At 36.0% G+C, this 14,027-nt stretch overlaps 1 pseudogene; it reads left to right on the top strand.

The window, feature by feature from the left end:
* Positions 1-9,400: 9,400 nt before the first annotated feature.
* LOC114899382 lies at positions 9,401-9,856 on the top strand (annotated as a pseudogene).
* Positions 9,857-14,027: the final 4,171 nt, after the last annotated feature.

Below are 14,027 nucleotides of genomic sequence, written 5' to 3'. Positions count from 1 at the left end.
TCTTGACTTTTCTTGCAAGTTTCATGATGTCAAGAATAGTTTATACTATTCAGAAAGTGATGAAGAAACAGAGACATGGTTTACACCTTGGTCAGTTTGGGAGGTGTACGGGAATTTGAATTTTTAAGAGTCTAAAATGATGTAATGTAAGCAGTTGATTTTAATTACTTATATATCTTTTTTGTATTTTTTATAGCTTTTTATTTAACTCTTCTTCTCCTGTATCCTCTCTCATAAAATCCTATAGAGTGACTTGCCATTATTCCTCTTAATCTCCTTTAAAGCTATCTATCTCATTTATTTTCCTGATTTATACTTTCTATTTCTTTCCAGACCTAGCTTTCCCACTCAGTAAACTTGTGAAAGTCTTCAATGAGGGATAATAGAGCAAAGCAATATTTATATACTGATAAAACATATACATGGTTAGTACTCACCTAGACTATTGATTTTCCTTTTTGCTAACTCCTGTGTATTGGTGGTGAGGGAAGGTGTGGGAATGTATAAGCCGCTCAGCAAGACACTATCAATGAAAGAATAATTAGACTAAAATTGTTCAGAAGAGATTAAGAAGAAAAATAATGAAATTGTTTGAGACTGTTACACTAATATTAAAAAAAGGCTGAATGATTTGTTTTTGAATTCAGAGAAAGAAAGGGCTGACTGTTTTTTAATAGACACATGAAATAAAACAAAATACCTGGGGATGATTTAATTAAGCAGTAATATAGAATATGTTAATAGTTTTTATTGAAAAAGTAGGGAGAACTCCTCTGAGAGGAAAACTACCTTTAATAATTTTAAGGCATCTGTGTTAGAAATGTCCTCTATGTCTTTAACTATTTTTTTATTTGTATATTAACTCATTCAACATTTTTGTTGAGTCATTATGAGAGGCTGGGGAATGTAAGACAGCAAAATCTCAGTCCTCTTTCCTCAAATGTTCATTCTGCAGTGGACCGGGCAGACAGGCCCCAAGGTACTTACACAAAATGGAAAGGGGGAAGATGGAGACTGGTTTACAGATGAGTTACCTGTCAAGTATCCTAATGTGTTTCCTATAATTCCGAAATTAGAGGAGATACTGAATTTAAGAGACAACAAATGATTTACTGTGTAATCGGACATATTAGATTTAGGTCCCTTACTTGCAACATAGAAACCAATGTTCTAAGTTTCCTTTTTCTTCAAATTGCCATCCACTCTGCTTTGTAGTGAAAACTTCTCAAACTCTTTGCTAATTCATCTGCAACAGCTTCATCTTGCCTTCCCTTCTACACTGTTAGCTCACTTCTAATCAAAATGTAAGCTCTCTGCTGCTACTTGTCATTGTTTTTTGTTAATGAGTAAATAAATTTCATGTTTCAATCTACTACTGATCTGTGCTAAATGAGGAACAACTGAAAGAATGAACAATGTTTAGGCTGGCAGGGGAGAATGTTTAGTGTATGGAAAAGAGATCAGGCATATTCCATATGATTCTGAGAAATAGAGCCTAAAAAATGTTAAAATATCAGGATTATAGGATTTAATAGTTTGGCAAATACTGAATGCTAGTCATTGTGCTACATGCTTTTGAAAATAAGTTATTTATTAAAGATAGCTATTATTATCCACGTATCACAAATGCAAAAATACTGCGTTGGGCTTCCCTGGTGGCGCAGTTGTTGGGAGTCTGCCTGCCATTGCGGGGGACACGGGTTGAAGCCCTGGTCCGGGAGGATCCCGTGTGCCGTGAAGCAACTAGGCCCGTGCACCACAACTACTGAGCCTGCACTCTAGAACCCACGAGCTGCAACTACTGTGCCTGTGTGCTGCAACTACTGAAGTCCACGCGCCTAGAGCCCGTGCTCTGCAACAAGAGAAGCCACCGCGATGCGAAGCCCGCGCACCGCAACGAAGAGTAGCTCACGCTCGCTGCCACTAGAAAAGTCCACGCACAGCAACGAAGACCCAGTGCAGCCAAAAAAAAAAAAAAAAAAAATTGCTGCATTGACTGCTTTTTAAAATTAATCAGTCAACAAAGCTAAACAGCTTAAAGATATTAGTAAGAGAATTAGTCTTCTTTCCAGTTGAAGCAAAGGTGATTAAGAAGATAAATTTATAAAGAAAATATATGTTGCTTATTGAAGAAAGTATATAAAAGAAAGTTATATTTTTTACAATACTAAAATATGCTAGCCTTATTGACTGAAAATACAATGGTCACTTTCAAAAAAGAGTAATGTTTCTGTCTGAATGCTTTAAAATGGGTTTATGCAAAATATATCAAGGATTAGTTGATATTTAAAATATGTTCTTATTTCCATGTGTATTATTACCTAAACATTTCCTTGTTTCAGAAACACACATTTATTAATAATAAAATCTTACAAGGTAACCAATACTGATTCATTGATATAATATCATTGTTTATGAGGATTTTGAGGTTTTGTTTTAATTTTAAAAAGAAAATGAAAAATAATTTTTAAGCCTCAATCTTTCAGAGAAATAGTATTCTCCTACTTTATTTCTCTTATAAGACTTTTTTATCTGAATAATTTTCATCACTTCTCAGTTGATACAATCAACCTTTGCTTACCATCTTCTTCCTAAGTATCTCATCTTCTTCCAAGTTTCCCTAGCTTAATTTAGGAATTTCTCAATTTTCACTGCAAACAAAGCACTCTCATAACCCCAATACTCATACGAATTACACTTTGCAATAGATCTTGACTCCACTTTTCTTTCATGTCCAACATCTTTCTGAACTACACAGGGTATCAAACTGCTATTTCCTTTCCATGTTCATTGTAGCATCTTAATATGTATATTAAAGGCAGCTGTTTTCTAAGTAATTTAGCCTCTTCCTCAACAAATCCATTCTAATATGTTCATTGTATCCTGTCATTTACCTGCTTAAACAATATCAATGTCTCTCTGTTACAAAGAAGACCAACGTTAAAATACTTACATCAATTAATGCTCTCCAAATCAAATCCATTCTTTTTAACCAGTCTCTCACTAGTTCCTAAAATAAAGCCACATTTCCAACTCAATTTACCCTATAAAAATGGCATATCTGAATCTAAGCCTTTTCTGAATGTCTTGAATATCTGTCTTGAGTATCTATCTGTGGTCCTTTGCTTAATCAAGTACAACCTTCAAGTGCTTATTTGAGTATTACTTTAATTACCCCCAATTTTTAGAATATAAAACTATACTATTCTACCTTTGACCTCAGATTACATTTATCATGTGTACCAAGTATTTTGCCATTAATTATGTATTACTTTGTAATATTAAATGGCTAACTGAAGCCTTACCTACCCTATCAGATTAAATGAATGGATTGCATTCCATTTATTTTATTTTCACTGTTACAGAATATAATTTATTTGGTATCTAACCAACAAATAACTTGCTGAATTATTGTTTAATGATGCCAATAAAATTAATCTTATTAACTGCATGCTTTTTTTTTTCCTTTAGAATATTTTGTGATATATTGCCACACAAAAAGCTGTACGTCATTAACATCAACTAGATGAGTTTAGAGATAAGTATACATCTGGGAAACCATCACTATCGTCATGCCATAAACATATCCATCACCTCCAAAAGTTTCTGCCCATTGACCCAGGCCAGACAGCCAGCCTGTGGTCCCCAGCAACCAGCCGTCTCAGAATCTCTGGCAAGGCTGACTGGTGAAGGGCTTACTGTTATTTATGTACATATTTTCCCTCAAAAAATTTTATATGGAAGGGGATGTAAGGTTATTTTTGAGATAAATTTTATACCATAATCAAACTGATAAACATATACAGTTGACCCTTGAACAACGTGGGTCTGAGCTGTGTGGGTCCACTTATATGAGGATTTTTTCAATAGTAAATACTACAGTGCTACACCATCTGTGGTGTGTTGAATTTTTGGATATGGATGTGTCTGTGCCCCAAACCCCTGCCTTGTTCAAGGGTTAACCGTATATCATATTAAAATGCTATAAAGTCATATTTTATCAATCTGTTTTCCTACTCTTGCTTATTTTTGTTAACATTGCTTTCTAAGTCACTTATGCTTTTGAAATCATTCTTGTCTCTGTAGCCCTCACTCACAACCAGTGAATTGCCAAGATCCATAGTTTCTATCGTTACAATACTGTTACTTGCTGTCCCTATCTGGAGCCCCAGACAAAAATTCATCAGTTTGAATATCAATACTATGCATTTACTCTAAGCTCAATTCAAATGCCCCTAGTCCTTGTCCTTTAGATATTTTATTTACATTAATATATGCCACTGCTCATTTCACTTCATATTCTAATCCATGCATGCATCAAATTTCTACCTATTATTTGGACTCTATTTGAAATTCTATTCCTATTGTAAAGCCATTCCCAGTGGTGCGACCAGATGGGAAGAATCCAATATTTAAGTTCACATTTGTGGTAAATCCTAATAATAATCCTTAATCCTAATAATGGTAAATCCTAATAATAAAAGTGGTAAACCCTTATCTTCGCCTGTCCTTTCTGTTCCCCCTCTATCATTTTATTGCCTAAATAATGTTGTGAAGCAAACAATCACAAAACCTCAGTTGCATATAATAATAAGTATTGATTTTGCTCACAAATGTGTTCTGATCTGGGCTTGGCTTTGTTAACCTCTTGCTCATGTGTCAACAGGCAGGTACAGATCTGGATGGGTTCACCCACATATCTGGTGGTTGGCTAGTCTTCCTGACACTGGCCTGCCTCAAATGGAGCAACTGAAGTGACTCACCTCTCCTCCATGTGTTCCATTCTCCGGTGTGCTAGTCTGTAGTCATATTGTAAGTGGTAATGAATTTTAGTCATTAATGTAATTAATCTACCACATCATAGGACCTAAAAGGCCAAAAGCTTTGTTGCTAAGACAGTATAGTAATCTGGTTCTGTGTCCTGGATACAGTTTAGGTTATCTGAATGAGATCATCTTTTCTGGTTCACATGCAGACAAGCAGGCTCCCACTGATGTGTTCTACTGTCTCATCACCAGTGAGATTGAAGAAGTTCTTATAAACTTAGGAAAAGACTGATTGTTCTGTATCCATGGTAACGTGTAGCCCCCATGTAGTTCAATGAATAATGACAACTTGCCTCAGTGAATATACTTTGCAATGTCAGTCCCTCACTTCTGAATGTCAGTCAGTAAGCAATAGAGTCACACCAGAGAACGTCTCCAAGTGCCAACCGGTGAACAAAAACAGTCTCACCAGAGTAACCACACATCTATAGATGAGGCCAACTCACCCCTCTAAAAGTCAACCAACCTCTGAACTCCATATGTGCCATAATTCCTATGTAAAAATGTTACCTGCTCTGCTTAGAGCAGCATTGCTCTTCCTAAGCAGAGGAAGCAGTGCATTCAGCATTGTCTTTTTATTTTAGATGTTGAGTTGGGGTCTTGGCAACATGAGTGAGAAGCAGCTGTGTAGTCCCGCTATGCCTCTGGCTGTAGCAACATCAGTCTCCTGCTACATCTGGATAGCAACGAACTGTATGGATCTGAAGACATAATCTTCAAATCTTTTAAATAATATTTGTTAAATATAGACAATATGGATAATCAGTGATTTAATGATAGTAAATTAAAAAGCTCAATATTATATCCATTAAAATAAATTTCACATATTTTATCCAAAATTGTTTCGTGTATACTTAACTTTACATTCAAGTAAAAAGAGTATTCTTTGTGAATTTATTATTTTTTCCCATTTCATCACAGGTAACCAAACTCTCTGTAGGGGTCCAGCACACCATATCTATGAAAAATAAAGCAAATACTTTATTTGGCTTCAGTTATACTTTATCTTATCTACCACTAAGAACTTTATCTAAAATGCCAGCATGAACTTTAAAATGCTTTATCCTGAACTGGAAGTGCAGTGTATCCTGATTTGAGTTGGTGAAATTTCTGAAAGGCAATCTGCAGTGGTCATTGTCTCTTTCATACTTTCACTGGAAAATTAGATAATGTTGGCTGTTCTAAGCTGTTTCTTGATTGTTATTTCCTTTTAAAAAATTATTATTCATATAGACTTGATTGATGGGTCAAATGTTATCTTTACTTTTTTTTTTATTGTATGGCTGCTATTTATCTTTGCTCCTTTTCCTTTTCTATTTTTTAATCTATCTTTCAATCAGTTCTCCTAGCCAGTCTTCTCTTAAACTCTAATGCCTTCTTGCTGAATGCCCTAGTTTCCAGCCCCACACAAGTTAAATCCTGTTATTTAAGACATCCATGAACAGAATTAAGAAGAAAGTTGTAGATACTCTCCCTCAATAATAAAAATAAGTGAATGAGATTCTCTGTATAATTCTAGTCCATTTTATGTACATAAATAAAAATGTATAATAAAAGAAATGTATAGCAATAATGGAAAATAAAATTATGTCAACTGCACAACTCAATTCTAATTCTCATGAAGTATGAAAGAGAAACTCCATGATTAATATTTGTCCTAATGTAAATTAATGCCTAGCATGTCTTTTTGTTGCATTACTGTTCATTTTATTTGATTTTCTAGCTAGTTTTACTACATGGGTATTTTGCAGAGATATACTAGAAGGGCCTAAATTAACCATGACATAAAATAAAGGCATACATTTTGTATCTCTCAAAGATACTATAAACATGAACTTACTGTTATTTGATCTTAAATGAGATCTCTTATTCTGCTAACTATGACCATAAGAAATAGTTTCCTTTAAATTTTTTAAAACAAAATTTAAGGTATCAATATTACCTCTCATATTTACTTATAGACATAATATAAATACATACATAAATATTCATAAATGTATAAATATAGGATTGTAGTAAATTGTCCAGTGTGAATTCCTGCTTTAAATTCAAATAAAATGTGATACCTAAACATATTTTATTTTTTATGATTTTGAGAAAATGATATATTTGGAAGGTCATTGGGCATAAAATATAAACGATTGGCAACACTGTTGTATGTTGCATTGGGGTCAGGAAAATGCAATTGAAAAAGGCAACTGTCTTTGTCCAAGTCGCTCTGAAGGAGTGATCAATGGCAAAGTATGAGGCTAAGTCTATCTCTTTTTACAAAGCAGGAGAAAATATTGTCTCCTGCCCTAGAGGCGACAGGAGCAGCAATGGTAAGTAAAGAAGTCCGTAACAGACAGTGAGATCAACTCAGCTGGTGAGATCCTAAAAGGCCAGAAACTGGCAAAAGCAGTTTGTTTGGCTTGAGAGAAAACTTGCCCCTCTTAGGCAGAGCTTGCTTTAGTTTTCTGGTTGCGAAAGCTGAACTATTTTCTGAGAACAGATAAATCCAGTAAATAGGACAATGTTTGACTCTGGGAATGAGAATACAAAACTAATCTAAGGTTTCAGAGAGTGAAATACAGGTGAACTCCTAAGTAGCAACACCATCGCCATGGACTTCTGTATCATAGAGTGGACGATTACTAAAAGGAATCACGGCAATTGTTTGATATTTGATTAGACTGCTTCCATGGTAACAGTGTGTGTTTGCATTATTTACATTCTGTAAAGAGGGTATTACCTTCAGTTTTCTGTTAAATCTTAAGAGAAGCTGATGAGTCTTAATTTTAATCAAAGTGTCTCTTATGAAAATAAGTAAAAAGATTGAAGGCTACTGAGAGAACAAAGAATGGACAATGAAAGCCCCAGGCAAACAATTTACTATTGACAGAGGCATTCAGCCTTTTATGATCTCCGGGTAGCAATTCATTAAAAGAAGATAGGTTAGAACTAGAGCACATGGGTTATTTTTATCTAAGTCAGCTTTAATGTTTTGAATCAAAATTTGAATCCAGTATAATATAACCTTGTTTAAAGTTGATGCTTTGAGGCCAAATACTGTGCTATGCATTTTCTAGCCGTTATTTTGTCACGGGGCATCCGTGTGCTGTAACAAAATAGCTTCAACCGAGGTCAAAGGAAGGACCCGGGGCTTCCCTGGTGGTGCAGTGGTTGAGGGTCCGCCTGCCGCTACAGGGGACACGGGTTCGTGCCCGGGTCTGGGAAGATCCCACATGCCGCGGAGCGGCTGGGCCCGTGAGCCATGGCCGCTGAGCCTGCACGTCCGGAGCCTGTGCTCCGCAACAGGAGAGGCCATAACAGTGAGAGGCCTGCGTACCACAAAAAACAACAACAAAAAACAAACAAAAAGTAGCATTGTTGTTAAATGACAGAGTCAGAATTTAACCTATGCAGTTCCCAGTGTCTTTTGAAGAATATTCTATTATTGCTCAAAATATTCACTGATCCCCTGCCCTTTTGAATTTAGGAGGGGTCTTATAACTTGCCTTGGTTAAAGAATTTGAGTAAAAATGTCATGTGACACTTGCAATCAAAAGCTTTAAGAGCTAGCCCAGGGACAGCCGTGCATCTTTCCCCTTTACATAAGACCAGTGAAATTACAGATCAAGGTCATTCAGTCAGCCTGGATCCCAACATGAAGACAGTGGAAAGCAGAATTTGTGCCAGTCTGAGATGAACCCACAGGATGAAAACACTCATGGCTATAAGCCTCTAAGAATTTTTACTGTTGATTACTGCAACATAACCTAGTTATCTCAACTGATGCAGCTCAAAACCATTAACTATTTGGCTTTTCAATAAACAGAATGCACACACAGAGAACAACCCACTGTGCCCAGAGAGCGGGGTCCACATAAAAACACTACAGCCCTCACAGCAGTCCTGTAAATAGTGATGAAGTTCCAATTCCCAGGTGAGGGGAAGACAAATCCTTAAGCAAGTAATCCACCATTCTGTAAATCCATGAAAGAATAATTTTGCAATGTTTATCAGTAATTTAGAAGTCTTCTCATTATGGTAACAAATGATCATTTATAGAAGTCTCTTGTCATTAACTGGAACTCAATGATTTCATTTTCTGAATAGGCAATTATGAATAGTCTTCTACTAAATTGTAATTCTCTACTTCCCTCTTATTAAAAAAAAACTGTAATTATGCGTTGTAATTTTTGTAGTTAGCAGTATCTTTCCAGTTTCTACTTGCAACTAGAGACAATCTTGTGACACACTTCTGGCCAAACTACGGAAGTATAGCAAGGAGGAGTTTTGGAGAAAACATCTTAAGGAGTATATATCTTTCTGACTTTAGAAAACAATGTAAAGTCAAGTCCAGTTATTACATCTAGAGATGATTATAGAAGTCAGTTTTTCTCAGAGTTCATATTCTCCAGATGACATTTATTTCTCCTTTAGTGTCATCGTAATCCCAATTTAGACTTTCTACGGCCTTTAGACTAAGTGTTATGTTTAATAAACTCCAAAACAGACAGCACAAAAAGAAGGATTACTGAATAATCATAATAAACATTCTCATTTAAGAAAAGGACAAGCTTTTCACAAAGATGTGGCTGAAAGGAAAGAAGGAAACTCCTGACCCTCCCAAAGCTGAAGCCAAAGCAAAGGTTTTGAAGGCCAAGAAGGCAGCACTAAAAGGTGTCCACAGCCACACAAAAATCGAAGACCCATAGGTCACCCCCCTTCTAAAGACCCAAGACACAGCAGCTCTGAAGGCGGCCCAAATATCCTTGGAAGACCGCCCCCACTATGCCATTATCAAGTTCCCCCTGACTACTAAGTCAGTCATGTAGAAGGTAGAAGACAACAGTAAACCACAGACTTGCGTTCATCATGACATCAACCCCAAGAGCACCAAATCCAGCAGGCTGTGGGGAAGCTCTATGACATGGAAGTGGCCAAGGTCAATACCCTAATCAAGCCCGATGGAGAGAAGAAGGCATATGTTCCACTAGGTCCTGACTGATGCTTTGGATGTTGCCAACAAAATTAGGTTCTTCTAAACTTATTTACAAAACAGAAACAGACTCACAGACATAGAAAACAAACTTATGGTTCCCAAAGGGGAAAGGTGGGGCGAGGGATAAATTAGGAGTTTGGAATTCACGTATATACACTACTATATTTAAAACAGATAAACAACAAGAACCTGCTGTATAACACAGGGCATTCTATTCAATATTCTATAATAACTTATAAGGGAAAAGAATCTGAAAAATAATAGACATGTGTATCACTCTGCTGTCACCTGAAACTAATACAACATTGTAAATCAATTATACTCCAATATAAAATAAAAATTAAATTAAAAAAAGAAAAAAATAAACTGAATCCAGCTGGCTAATTCTAAATATAAATTTTTTCATCATAAAAAAGAAAAGGGCACACAGATACAAAAAGAGGAACAGAGAGTGGGCCCAACTCCATAGCATATACTACATTGTGCTAGAGTGAAATGCCAAGGTCTTTGAGCTGTGAAGTGAGCGCTTTCACCAGAAATCTATCCACTCTTGTAATTTTCTCTGAGTGAATATTTTTTGCTCTTCCATCCATGTTTATATGTAAAAGGAGTGTAGAGGAGGACTTCACTTTCCAGAGCTGGATGGTGTTAACAGTGAGGCTTTCTTTTTCACAGGTATAAGAACTGAGCTGGATTCAGAGGTTGAGAAATCATAGATTCTTATTTGTTAATCTTCTTGTCAATAATTTCTCAAGATTTCATTAGCTGTGTAAGTATCTTTTCAAATAATTCAGAACTAGTAACTGAAATGACAATAGTTATCCATTCATATTTTTAATATGGACCTCATTTTAAAAAAAAATTATCCCTGCTATTAACAGATGTGCTCCTTCTACAACGGTTAGAGAGTAAATTAGGTTTTTTTGCCCTTAGCCCAGTCTGAGAATAAAATTTATAATACTTAAAACTGAGGGCTATATTATAGTAGAATAAGCAGAGTAACAATTTAAAGTAAGAGAGTAACAAAATCTTCACTATCTTCTGCCCTATTTTAATTCAGTCTGTTCCAGACTTTATGGTTTGCCATTTACAATGACCTGCTCTGAGATCCAATTTCAATATTATGAAGGACTTGTGCATCAAATGTGATATAAAAATGATTTATTAATATCAAAAATGGAATGTATGTTTATGTAACAGAATGTTATGCTAATGCTTCATCAGGTATGCCTAGATTTAGGAGCTCAAGTAATTACATTAGAGTTTTTTTTTATTTTTTTGCGGTACGCGGGCCTCTCACTGTTGTGGCCTCTCCCGTTGCGGAGCACAGGCTCCAGACGCGCAGGCTCAGCGGCCATGGCTCACGGGCCCAGACGCTCCGCGGCATGTGGGATCTTCCCGAACCGGGGCACGAACCCGCGTCCCCTGCATCGGCAGGCGGATTCTCAACCACTGTGCCACCAGGGAAGCCCTACATTAGAGTTTTATGTCTCTATTTTGTGGGTGCCCTTTGCATTCCTTGCATTGAATTTGATGATAGCTTCTCTTTAAATAGAGTGAAAGACAGTTGTCATGAGCTTCACATTACTCTCTGTATAGAACTCCTAAAATCAAAATGACTTTTCACAAAGCCTACACATTAGTTCCAAGAAACATCATGATTACATGTTTACCCTTGTATAAGGGGTTAGGAGTGACATGATTTATGACCTGTTCAAACTACAGAAATTGTTGCCTCTTTATAGATGAGCCTCAGAAAAGGTTAGGGAACACCTGCTTTCTTTTTTGTTCAGCTTTATTGAAGTATAATTGACATATAAAATTGTGAGCTATTTAAAACGCACCTATGGTGACTTGATCTACATTATGAAAGGATTCCTCCCATCTAGTCAATTAATACATTCATTACCTCACATATTTATCTTTTCGTGTGTGAGACAACATTTTAGTAATAATAAATAAATCAAGCGATCACTGGTCCAAGGAAGAATATCAAGGCACCAGTCTGTAAACAGGGGGCCAAGGTCTGAATGTTAAAGGCAGTGGAAACAGCCTTCAACATGACTGGACCTTTAAAATCTAAGGTCTTGCTGTCTAACTCTGTTGTTAGGATGCTTTACCTAGCTCACTGAGTATGTCATCCTATTGTCTTCTGGCCTCTACTTTTCCTGATTTGAAGTCAGCTGTTTAGAGTATTGCTCCCAAATATGTAAGATGCTGTTTTCCTCTTACTATTTTACCTATTTTTTCCTTATTTTTGACTTTTGCCAGTCTTACTATGATGTGTGTATATATGCATATTAATTTTCTACTGATGCTGTATGTAACAAATTACCACAAATTTTATGGCTAAGAACAACACAAATTAATTATCTTATAGTTCCTGAGGTCATAAGCCTGAAATGAGTCTTACCAGGCTGAAATCAAGGTGCTGGTGGGGTTTTATTCCTTCTCGAGGCTCCAGGGGAGAATCTGTTTCCTTTTTTTCCAGTTTATGGAATCTATCCGCAGTCCTTAGCTTGCGATTCTTTCTTCCATCCACAAAGTAGGTCACTCCAGCTCTGCTTCTATTGCCATACATCTTTTTTCTTACTCTGTCCCTTCAACCTCCCTCTTATCAGAGCCCTTGTGATTGCATGGGGTCATCAGGGATAATGCAGGGTAATCTTTACATCTCAAAATTCTTAATTCAAGCACTTCTGCAATCACTTTTGCCATGTAAAGTAACATATTTATGGATTCCGGAGGTTAAGACATGAACATCTTTAGGGAGTATTATGTCTAGAGTACCACAGTGTGGTATGCTGCTTTTATTTTATTTTGAATTTCTTGAGTTTCATGCAGCTGTAAATCAATGTTTTAAACAAATCTGGGATTCTTTTTGGCCATTATTAATTTGAGCATTGTTTCTACTTCTTTTTCTCCTCTCTTTTGAAACTATAATTTCACAAACGTTGGAACAATTGATATGTTCTAACAGATTTATAAGACTTTGTTCCTTTTCTTTCAATCTTTATTTCTTTGTTCTCCAGAAGGGATAACTGGATAACTGTCTATAATCAAGTTCACCATTTCTCTCTTCCACAGACTCAAATTTGCTGTTGATTCTATCTTGTGAAATTTTCATTGCTATTATTATAAATTTTGTCTCTAGAATTTCCATGTGGTTCTTTCTTAAAGTTTCCATTTTTCTGTTAATTTTCTGTATTTGGTAACTAGATAATGGAATTTTTCTTCCCTTTTTTGGACACATTTATAATGTTTTCTTTGAAGACTTTTCTTTAATAAATTATTGTCTGGCCCCATTCAGAATCAGTTTCTGGTCACTGCTTTTCTTCCTGAGTTTCACATTTCAGTTTCTGTACATGTCTAATATTTTTATTTTTTAAATTTTTTTATTGAAATATAGCTGATTTACAATGTTGTGTTAGTTTCAGGTGTACAGCACAGTGATTCAGATATATATATATATATGAATATACATATTTTTTTTCAGATTCTTTTCCCTTATAGCTTATTACAAAGTATTGAGCATAGTTTCCTGTGCTATACAGTAAGTCTTTGTTGATTATCTATTTTATATATAGTAGTGTGTATATTTTAATCCCAAACTCCTAATTTATTCCCGCCCTTTCTACTATTTTTTTGGTTGGAAACTGGACACTGTAGATAAATTATTGTTTAACTCAGATTGTAATTTGTGCTATGAGAACTGTTGGTATTTATCTCAGTAGGCAATTATTTTATCTTCACTGCAGTGTGCAGCCACAGATATCTATTCTCATTATTTTCCTGGCTCCCTAGTTGTCTTCTCTATACCTGCACAGTTTAGAAGTCACCAATATTCGTAAAGGGGATTATTCACCTCAAGTCTCAAAAGGTTCCACCTTATGCTGCTCAATCTGTGTTCCTTGAAAAATGCATTCAAAGGTGCATTAAATTTGCAAACTCCCCAGATCTTCTATTTTCCCCAGCATCCTCTGGGGCCCCTTACCTACTTTTCCTGTTCAGCACTCACAGAAGAATATGAGAAGAGTTGCTGTTGCTGCTACTGCAGTCTTGCTGTTAATCTTTAACTTTCTATAGCTTTCTCACTTCCAGAATCTCTCCATTAATATGCTCTCTTCTATGCCACATACTCTGGATCAAGACATCCATTTCTAGGGGTGTGGAAATGGCCTGAGACAAGAAGCCCACGAATGCAATCACTGTTA

Source organism: Monodon monoceros, unplaced genomic scaffold (assembly GCF_005190385.1).
Source record: "Monodon monoceros isolate NGI ecotype Baffin Bay Population unplaced genomic scaffold, NGI_Narwhal_1 Super_Scaffold_18, whole genome shotgun sequence".
Taxonomy (NCBI): Eukaryota; Metazoa; Chordata; class Mammalia; order Artiodactyla; family Monodontidae; genus Monodon; species Monodon monoceros.
The sequence above is the reverse complement of the archived record's forward strand: the minus strand, read 5'-3'. Positions and strand labels throughout refer to the sequence as shown.